The sequence below is a fragment of the Mugil cephalus genome, chromosome 7 (genome assembly GCF_022458985.1).
Source record: "Mugil cephalus isolate CIBA_MC_2020 chromosome 7, CIBA_Mcephalus_1.1, whole genome shotgun sequence".
NCBI lineage: Eukaryota > Metazoa > Chordata > Actinopteri > Mugiliformes > Mugilidae > Mugil > Mugil cephalus.
The window spans coordinates 27,995,481-28,006,869 of record NC_061776.1 but is presented as its reverse complement, the minus strand read 5'-3'; positions in this window follow the sequence as shown (position 1 = coordinate 28,006,869).

The following is an 11,389-nucleotide window of genomic DNA, read 5'->3' as shown; positions in this document are numbered from 1 at the left end:
TCTCACTGTGAAATGTTGCTTGGTTTTGGTGTTCACTGACAGGAACATCTGTAAGCGCCACAATAGTCTGCCATTGTAGTGTTAGTCAGATGTACTGCAGTTTGACCTCTGGTCAGAATCCTTTGCCCAAGATGCCAGCTGTGTTGCCACATCTGACAAGCCTGAATGTGTACCACACTGTACTGTATAAATCTAAAGTGACAGGGAAGCGTACCGTATTCAGTATGAGTATCAAATCTAATCTTGATAAAATCAAGATAAAACCTAGAGATTCACATCACTCTCATACAATGTGCCTGCAGGATGTTATTAGATCCTCTGCGAATCCAATACTATGAGAAATGCTACATTGTGTTGAGGAAGTGCTCTGGAGGTTAACAGTGCTTGAAAATCTCAGCTCAATTTACTCCAGTGAAATTCACTCCTTAACTGGGTGACATTCAAGTATCAATGCTGTGAATAAACGATGGCATCTGACTACACTAATAATTTGCAGTTCAATATAAATTCATAATATTAATTATTAATTAAACCCCAATACTCTTCCTACTTAGGTCTACTTTCTACTTAAGTAGAACTTCTCTAGTGCATGAGTAAAAAAGTGTACCTCCTCTAATTTTTTTTTTCTCATGGGTGGCGCTAATACACTTTGGGTATGTGCCACAGAATCACTGTGTTTGGTTTGGATGATTTGGCAGCTGTGCTCCACAGTTGCACATTAATTATGAGCACCTGACAGCAGAAAGAAAAAGGGGAGAGAAAACCAGGAGGGAAAAGGTCTGACCCTGCCTGTCATGTAACATGTTGTATATGAATATTTTGAATACATGTTTCATTTAAAATCTGAAATGAAACAAAAAAGTATCTTGTAACCTTTTATTTACTAATATTGAAATTAGACAATGAAAAGAGAAATACACTGAGGGATTAAAAGGGAGCAGTAGCTGTAGTACCTGATTTCAGTTAAGTGCAGTTAATTACTAATTGTTGCAGGACTGAAAGACATTGTACCACTAGATGGAGCAAAGATCCAGTCAGACAATTCCAGTTCTACAGTGAACATCTTAACTTAATAGGAGAAACACTTCTTTCTCACAAATGAAAATGATCCCGGTAATTTGAGGACTATGTGTTAGCCCTATCACAGGGCTAACACACAGAAACAAACAACCATTCACGCTCACACTTACACCTAGGGTCAATTTAGAGTCACCAATCAGCCTAATGACCATGTCTTTGGAAGTGGTAGGAAACTGGAGTACCTGGAGAAAACCGAGAAACAGAGAGAACAGGCAAACTCCACCCAGAAAGGCCCGAGCTGGACTCGACCTTCACGCAAGGAGTCCAGCAGTTTAAACGTGTCGGTCTAATAAGGTTTTTCCATATGCTACAACTGTCCAAAAACACCAAAAATAGTACTATGAAATAGAATTTTTTGTACTGTGTCTTAAAATCTGCTTTACAGAGCAATCTGTAAAGCCAGCGAGCACAAAAGCATGCCCTGCCGTTAGTGGAATGTAGGTAATATTTTTATACTTTATACTAGGTCTATATATCACAAATGTAATACTTCTGTTAGACATTTGAAGACAAAGTTTATAACATAGGTAAACCCTGCTGTTCCCAAAGTGCTAACTCTGAAAAACAATTAGGAAGTAGACAGGAAACTGCCTCTAAATGAATGTGTTTCACTTATAATCAATTTATAATCGAGGCTAATTCGGGCGTAATTATTAAAGCACACTCTGTTTTGTTCTCTTATTTCAATTTGTTATTCTTTTGAGAATATTTTTGAGAACAATTTAAACAATCATCTGTCATTTGAGACCTTTTAGGCTTAACATGAGTTTAGATGTAAAAGACTTCACCCTTCAAATAAGATCTAAATAAGTTTATCTTAGTCATGTTGTCCACACAAGATAAACTGTCAGAAATTCCGATGTTAAGAGACGTTTACAGAACAGTCAAGGGTTCTTGTATGGTCCTTGTCTGTTTGTTTTTGATGTATTGTCTGAGTGTAAATATTGGTACTAGAAACATGGCTAAAATCTTTAACAGGACCCATTGTGACCTTTAGGAAGGTGACTAAACCAAAACATAAACCACACCGTGCTAGAATAAGACACAGAAGTGTGACTGTTTTAGCAGATTAAATTAATTAGTTTGGGGTTCTATCTTTGTTAATGGTTGATTTGGTTAATTAGTATAGATGATATACAAGTGTTTATGTTAACAAAATCAGGTAACACCTTCTATGAAGGTTGTACTTATAATGCCCTATGAATGCACTCATAATGTTTCATAAGGTGTCTATAAAGCATTATAATGGTCATTATTACCATCTATACATATTCACAAGTCGTCATAACCAACTTCATGATGCATTATGACAATTGGTTATGAATGATTATAATTTTAATCTGAATAGTGCATTATAAATATGTCAATATCTGCCTACTCACTTGGTAATGTTATGATGCATCATAACTACTTTGCTTTGCTAAATGTGCATAGTGATGTATAATGAGTTTTGACTTCGCCTATAGTGCTTTATATCTGTAGTTATAAGTATATGTAATAAAGTTATAATAATGTATACATCTCTCTACAGCACACAGTCATAAAAAGCTATGCAATATCATAAGTGCTATTTGTCAGCGCTAAGTAAAGTGACAAGAATATGACACTATTGTTAACAGACATAAGTTACTATGAGTAATTAAAAGGTGCAATGAACTATGTACCAAGTCTGGCATCTTTACCCCATATGCACAATGTTAATATCATAGGTGTTATTTGTCAGCTTTAGGTAAATTAGTGCAAATGAGGTGTTGTGGATATAAGACTATTATAAACAAATATGAGGCACAATGAAATGAGAGCCTGGACAGTAAAGACAAAAGGAATGCATTTAGTTCACTTTATTTTCATTTAAACCAACACACATAATCAGAATGATTATCAATGTTCTGAGCACATTACACAAACACATGAAACAGGCCACAAAAGTGGCACGGCGTGGTCCTAGAGATGTGGCTCTTAAAAGTGCCTTTGGGTTGGTGAGGTGATTCAGGGTCAGAGGTCAGGAGATGGTTTGACAGCAACTACAAGAAGAACAGAGGCAAATCTTTAGTGCTCTAGCTGGGTTTGTTTTTATGCAGAAAGGTTTGATTGAAAACACACTAGCAGATCACGTTTTTTTGTTTAAAGCAGCCTAATGAGCCATTATGTTTCCGCATATCGTGCAGGCAGCGCATATTACCCGTAGGTGGCTTAAGCTAGCTACACGAAAGTTACCGGACACGGCTATTTTTAACTCACAAATTAGATCGTTTTCATATTCTTGCGTTTAATGATTGAAACCATTCAAAACCATTGCTTTAATATGTAAACGATGTGCTTCGTGTAAGCAAAGTAAGACATTAGTTCACAAAACATTAGCAGGACAGAGAGACGACCTACCTGTCCTGGAGAGGACTCAGCGGAGAAAGGAAAGAAAAGCCGCTTTACGATTAGTACATACAGTCAATGCTTTACGACAGTGGGAGGAGCTGGGGACGGAGTCAGGTGGGTGGGGTCTGAGGTCAGGGGTCATGGACTAAAGAATGACATTTCTACAATAATAATAATATAAATAAAAACGATATTTAAATAATATCTGATGGCATTCAATAAACGCGGACATTTCTAGCGACCCTTTATAAAGAAGCGGTGTCACGGTGGATGTGAAACTGTCACGAAAATTAATCTATTGTTTGGTGCCTGCCGATTTTTCTCAAATTTTCATGCCGCTCGAAACGAATTTCAAACTGATGTATTTCAATTGGAAGTTATTTCGTGCTATGAGGACGACTGACAATGTGACACTGCGCAATGAAGAGGTTTGATTTAATTTCATTTAGACTAGATTTGTAATGGTCTTATTTCGGTTTTTAATGTAACGTCAATTTTGCTGCAGGATTCGGCACTTTGTCTCTTATACAGGATCGCTAGAAATGTCCGCCTTTATTGAATGCCGTCAGATATTATTTTAATATCGTTTTTATTTAAAAGTAAAAGTCGTAAAGCATTGACTGTATGTACTAGTCGTAAAGCGTCTTTTCTTTCCTTTCTCCACTGAGTCCTCTCCAGGACCCGTAGGTCGTCTCTCTGTCCTGCTAATGTTTTGTGAGCTAATGTCTTACTTTGCTTACATGAAGCACATCGTTTACATATTAAAGCAATGATTTCGAATGGTTTCAATCATTAAACGCAAGAATATGAAAACGATCTAATTTGTGAATTAAAACTAGCCGTGTCTGGTAACTTTCGTGTAGCTAGCTTAAGCCATCTACGGGTAATCTGCGGTGCCTGCACGATATGCGGTAACACAATGTCTCATTAGGCTGCTTTAAACAAAAAAACGTGATCTGCTTATGTGTTTTCAATCAAACCTTTCTGCATAAAAACAAACCCAGCTAGAGCACTAAAGATTTGCCTCTGTTCTTCTTGTAGTTGCTGTCAAACCATCTCCTGACCTCTGACCCTGATCACCTCACCAACCCAAAGGCACTTTTAAGAGACACATCTCTAGGACCACGCCGTGCCACTTTTGTGGCCTGTTTCATGTGTTTGTGTAATGTGCTCAGAGCATTTATGATCATTCTGATTATGTGTGTTGGTTTAAATGAAAATAAAGTGAACTAAATGCATTCCTTTTGTCTTTACTGTCCAGGCTCTCATTTCATTGTGCCTCATATTTGTTTATAATAGTCTTATATCCACAACACCTCATTTGCACTAATTTACCTAAAGCTGACAAATAACACCTATGATATTAACATTGTGCATATGGGGTAAAGATGCCAGACTTGGTACTTAGTTCATTGCACCTTTTAATTACTCATAGTAACTTATGTCTGTTAACAATAGTGTCATATTCTTGTCACCTTACTTAGCGCTGACAAATAGCACTTATGATATTGCATAGCTTTTTATGACTGTGTGCTGTAGAGAGATGTATACATTATTATAACTTTATTACATATACTTATAACTACAGATATAAAGCACTATAGGCGAAGTCAAAACTCATTATACATCACTATGCACATTTAGCAAAGCAAAGTAGTTATGATGCATCATAACATTACCAAGTGAGTAGGCAGATATTGACATATTTATAATGCACTATTCAGATTAAAATTATAATCATTCATAACCAGTTGTCATAATGCATCATGAAGTTGGTTATGACGACTTGTGAATATGTATAGATGGTAATAATGACCATTATAATGCTTTATAGACACCTTATGAAACATTATGAGTGCATTCATAGGGCATTATAAATACAACCTTCATAGAAAGTGTTACCCAAAGTCATTACTATGTTTTGAATATGTTTATGAATCAAAGAAACCCAAAGTGCTTCTGGATTCTATGTCCAACTTTAGTAACTACTGGATGGAACTTAGACTTAGACTTAGACAGACTTTAATGATCCACGAGGGAAATTACTTTGTCACCATAGCTGCATTGCATATAAAAGTAAACACAAGAAAGATCAAATACAATGAGATTCGATTAAAGTAATATAAAAATAAAAAGTGCAATCCAAAAATTTACAGAATTAGCATTATGAAAAAATATACAAAAATAGTTGGCAAAACAGTGTCCAATATGGTTGTTTGGTCAGTTGCATAGCAACAGCAGCATGGATCGTGTCATCGCAGTGCGTTTCTCATCAGTGGTGTTTTCTTGTCGTTGTCCACTGAGGGAAGAATGTAAACGCCAACAGTCACACACTGATCTCTCAGATGGAAAGGACTCAAAGTAGTTTTTGCTTGTGAACAATTTCATAATGACTTTTTGTGCAAAAGATGATAAAAACAAATCAATGAAAGTAGACACTGAGTAAGTGTAACAATGTAGATGTACATAACAAAATTGATAATGCACCAAATTTTTGGATTTTTTGCATTAAATGCTCAAAAAGAATAACATTTGAAAAGTAATAAGTCAGTTATAAGTGCAGGATACTGGATCTACAAACATTCTTAAAAAGTACACGAAAGTGGTTATCGAAAATCCATTTAACAGACAAAAATGAGGACCTCTCCTTCAGCCACCTTGCAGGTGGTCAAGATCTTCCTTTAGGTCAGAGTGGAAGCTCAATTCTGGGGAGTCCCCATCTTCTTTTCGAGAAGTTCCTGCATTAAGCAATCAAGCATCTCGATTGCCAGTGCTGTTGGTGAGATAAGAATCCTGAATCTATTCTTGATGCCAACTCCTTTCTCTCATGGTAATCCAATCTACTTTAATTTGACAGAAATTGGGAGATCTTGTCGTAATTATGTCGAAGATTAGAAGGTGGTGGGAAATTGGGAAAGAAAATCAGTGTGGTCCAAGCAGTTATGAACTGGTGTTGTCTTTGTCAAACATGAACTGCTACAAGCCTTCAGTTTAACCTTATAAAGGCAATTTGGTTGTTTGTTAGTTTATGGTAATTTAAATGACTGATATATGAACAACTCAGTATTTTTGTGTCACCTATGGCACATGTGTCAATATGTGGTGATGTAGTTCACAGTAGTCCACTTTTATTGTTTGCCTGTTTTGCTTCATATTAAATATTACATTCCATAACTGAACTGTATATATATTCCTCTGTATGAGAATGTATGCTTACTGTGTGAGGTATGCTTACAGAAAACACATCGCTCTGGTCAGCCTGCAAAAGGCTCGAATGAAAAGCTGCCTTTGGACCCAATTTTTCTGTAATTCCTTACATGAACATGTAGTTGCCATGGTTACTATTGTCACTCAGCGGTAGTAGAAAGTGGCATTGTATGTTACTGGTGGATAGGGGGAGGGGATGGTTTTAGTGCCAGAAACATTTGGTGAGGGAATCCTTTCATTACATGATATTTGGAGTTGATGCAGAGGATTAGTCACGCATCTCTCCATAAGCACAGAACAGCCTCTACAGAGAAGCAGATTAACAAAAATCATATTTACTCTTTCAACAAAACCCTCACTTTCCTAAATTCCAAAACATATCCAGTGAGGATTCTGTTTTCCTCTCCTCCATCTCTGTGTTTTAGTCAAAAGCTGTGTTGTAGTGTGTGACTTAGAGAGCGCATTTAGATTCATCAAAGCCCTTTTCAAGGACATGGCATTGTTAGGCATTTTTTATGTATCAATTCTGGGTCATGTACCTGCTTAGACTTAAACAGACTTTAATAATCCACAATCCACAATACCACAATCCCCATCCACATATCCTTTCAAAATGTATCACACAGTACACAATGGGCAAGGAAAGTAATAACTTAAGAGATGATCCAATAATGGGACCAAAGAACCAGCAACATTATTGTAGGAAAAAAGTCCAGTTTAAAAATAACCATCAGTTTATTGACTGTGTATATACTTGTATACATACAAGGAATTTGTTCTTTGCCTTTAACCCACCCAAGTAAGTGTACTTGATAGGTCCATGATGAGTCCCTCTGTGTCTTGGAGTCAAAACACTACCTATCAGAGCCTAATAATATTAATAATAATACTGTAAGTCATACTGTATTGATCCCACATGGGTAGCTTGATGTTGCGGTGCTTAACACTAACATGAGGCCTTGTTTTGTCTGTGGCCAGCTTTCATTTCAAGTTTGCCTAATGTGTTGCATGGCTTTGCTACTTGGCGTTAACCTTCCTCACCAAATGTTTTGAGAGGGTCATCATACCTAACATCAAAGTTGCAAACCCTGCTGACCTAGACCAACACCAGTTCACATATACCCTGAAAAAATGAGAAATACCAGGTCTTTGAATAGACATAAATAAAGTTAACAGATGCAAGTACCTGTTGTACTTCACCAAATCCTGCAGGTATATCTGAGATCTAGGCTCTAGGAGGTGTCACAGACCGGGTCAGTTAGTGGCAAAAACAAAGGGAAATCCACACATGAACTAACAAATCAAAATTAATTTACTAGTAAATCATTTTAACATAAAGTAACGTGTAATCAAATCATTCAAATAAAAATTAAATCACAATTAACCAATAGAAAGTATACTTAAAGTAAAAATACAGTTTTCTGATGACACTGCTATGATCTGTTCCTTTCTTTGTCCGAGTGAATAAACTCTAATGATTTGCACTTGAAGAGAACATAAATATTTTCCTATTAGAGTGGCTGTTCAGATTACCTGGCTACATGAACATGATGTAATCAAGTTATATTGATTATATAGAATATATAATATTATATATTATATCGCTATATTGATTATATAGAATCTCAATGTACCAATTTCTCATGCGTTGAATGAAAATGATTTAGTTGAGAAATGAAACGTAATTTAATCTCATTTGGCCTTCACCAGAAATGCAAGTGCGCCATTCAGAGGGGGTGCTAGTGCGCCACCACTAAATTCCGTAAGACAAGAAGAAGAATGTGTGTTGCTTCCCGCCAAGGTTGAAGAATGCGCTGTTTGGGAAGAGGCCACATATTAAGTAAGTAAATTCATCAAATTAATATGTTAGTGATCATTTAGTGATAGGTGTCAGACAACAGGCTATTTTGTTTGTTGGTATGTGTGTGTATGTGCGTGTGCTTAAGTGTGGAGGTAGAGGTACGTTAGTTGTTCAGTCAGCCTCTTGTTGGGATTTTTACGACCTGGGCCAAGCAGTGGCCGTTGGGGTTGAGGGTCGGCGAATATGAGTCTTGAATGATTCACTTTTATTTATTTTTGCCATCTATCGCTGTCGCACCGCTTCCCGGTCCTTTGTGTTGAAGCTGTATCGGAGGTGAAGTTGAGTCCTTCAGACTTCAATCGTTAGCGTCATCAAAAATTTCCAACTTGACAGTGGCAACCCTGCATAGAGCCCTCATGGAGAGAGCAATCCCTTTCCACCGATCAGACAATAAAACTAATCTTTATAACACGCTAATTTCAGCATGCCATTGTAATTCAGCCACTGCCAGCGCCCCTCCCGATGATGTCACCACGCACGACGTAGCCAATGCCCAGCCGCCAAGTAAAGGAACAGTCCACCCTAATTCGTCCTGCAATCCCCACCAGAAGTCACTACCATCACTTCAAAAGCGGCTCCATAGAAAAAACTTCCAATTTCAAAACACCGGCCTTTTCTTCTGCAGCAGCAGCTCTGCTACACCATGCTCCAACGAGCATTCCTGGCAGCGGGATGCCAGCATGTTCTACCTTGCTCCAGCATTACCAGCAACTCACTCTTGCTGGACCAGCACTGGGATGCCCACAGCTCGGGCCACACAGATTCTACAGCCACTTGAGCTGGCTTACCTACTTGGACCTGCCCCAAACCAGCCGATGCATCAGCTGTCTTTCCTTTGGGCGTCTGGCACTGGGGCGCCAGTACCCCCTACTGCTCATGACCTGCAGCCACATCAATCAACCTTTGTCTGCCTCCTGCTCTTTTGCTGCCACCGCCCCTCCACCTAAACCCCCTAAGCTGGCTTCAGCATCCACGACCCTCCTCCCTTCCGCTAACAGCACAGACAAAAAAGGGAGACCCATCATGCACCAGGGAGGCCAGCCAATCTGCAGCAAGTACAATGATTCCGGTTGCAACATGTATGCCGGGTGGTTTTGGCATACAGTGCTCTGTAATGCCGTTGTTCTCTGCAGTCTGTCCCTGTCCTGTCTGGTGGCTGATCCAAACCAGACCGTGATGAATGCAGTCAGGACGGATGGATTATTGCAGAGTAGAAGATGATCAGTAGCTCCTGGAGCAGGTTGTACTTCCTGAGCTGACGCAAGAAGTATAACCTCTGCTGGGCCTTCTTTCTAACACAGTCAATGTGAGAGGTCCACTTCAGGTTCCGTGAGATTGTGGACCCTAGTAACCTGAATGAATTCACGGTGGGGACAGTCCTGTTTAGGATGGTAAGGGGAGGGGTGGATGGGGGTTTCTTCCTAAAGTCATCTCCACAGTCTTGAGCGGGTTTAGCTCCGGATGGTTCTGACATCAGTTATTTCCAACCTAAGGGTTCCACTTTCTGCAGAGAAAACTCAGGGCCCATCTACATCCCTTGAGCTCCTTGGTATAGCCCTCAATACCGGTTTCAAGCATGAACCAGTCTCTCACCACCTTAGATTTGCTGTCTTGGTGCATTAACACCATCTACTCTGGCTACAGCACCCCTGTTGTCCAAACTGTAGAAGCCATGTTCATATTAGCTTTTTTCGGTTTTCTCAGATGTTCAGAATTCACCGCCTTGACCCTCCACTTCGATCCCCTCCGGCACTGCTGCCTCACAGATCTGACCTGCTTCTTGAGCAACACCATCATATTCTATATGAAATGCTACAAAGCCAACCAGTCCAGTCCCCAACACCAGTCTTCTATGTCAAGATTCCCTCCAACCATAACCCTTCCTAATCCTCAGTATGCATCTGCGTTACTGGCTGTTCTTAAGCGCATCCCATCGGCACGCTCTATTCATTTCTTTGAGTCCAGTCTGATCCATTCTTCAGTTTACTAAGGAATTAAATTTTAAGGATAAATGGAGAGACAGGGACCCTGGGATATCAACATAATCCTGTTTTTCAAGCACACACAAATCATATTCACAAATAGACTTCTTTTTAATCTCAGCAAGTCTATTTTATAAAGTGAAAGGTTGTGAGTATGGCAGCATTCTTATCTCAGACCATGACCGAGCCAGTCTGGTCTATATAGATCCAGGGGTGGTACAAGATCCCCCCAAATGGAAATTTCAGTAAAAATGGCTAAAGGACAAAGACCTAATGATGTATCTTGACAAACAAATTACTGATTACTTTGAGTTCAATACTTCTGAAATATCCCCATGTATTAGGTGGGAAGCATTCAAAGCCTTCATCAGAGGTCAAATAATCAGCTTGACAAGCTCAAAGTCTAAGAAGGCTAAACAAAAGCTGAAACTACTGGAATCAAAAATTGAAGCCACTGAGGATATGTACTTTAAGAGTCCCTGTCCCAAGCTACTCCAAAGTTTGCTGCTATTAAGAGCTCAATACAATGAAATCTCAGCTTCAAAAGCTATAGCTAACTGAAACTTAAACGATCCTTTTTTGATAAAGAGGAGAAATCGGGTAAAATTCTGGCTTGGCATATAAAACAATTCCACTTAGAAAGACCAATCACTGTATTAAAAAATGATAGAGGGGAAACGATCTCTAATCCTGCTGCAATAAATGACTCTTTTAAGGTCTTTTATGAAAGGTTATACAGTTCGGAATTAAACCCAGGCGAAAAACTATTTCTTCTTTCTTAACAATATAAATATTCCCAAAATAGAAGAAGACGAAACCTTGGACTGGGGACTAACTTGACTCTGGAAGAAATTTCAAAGGCAATAATGATTGTGAAATCTGGAAA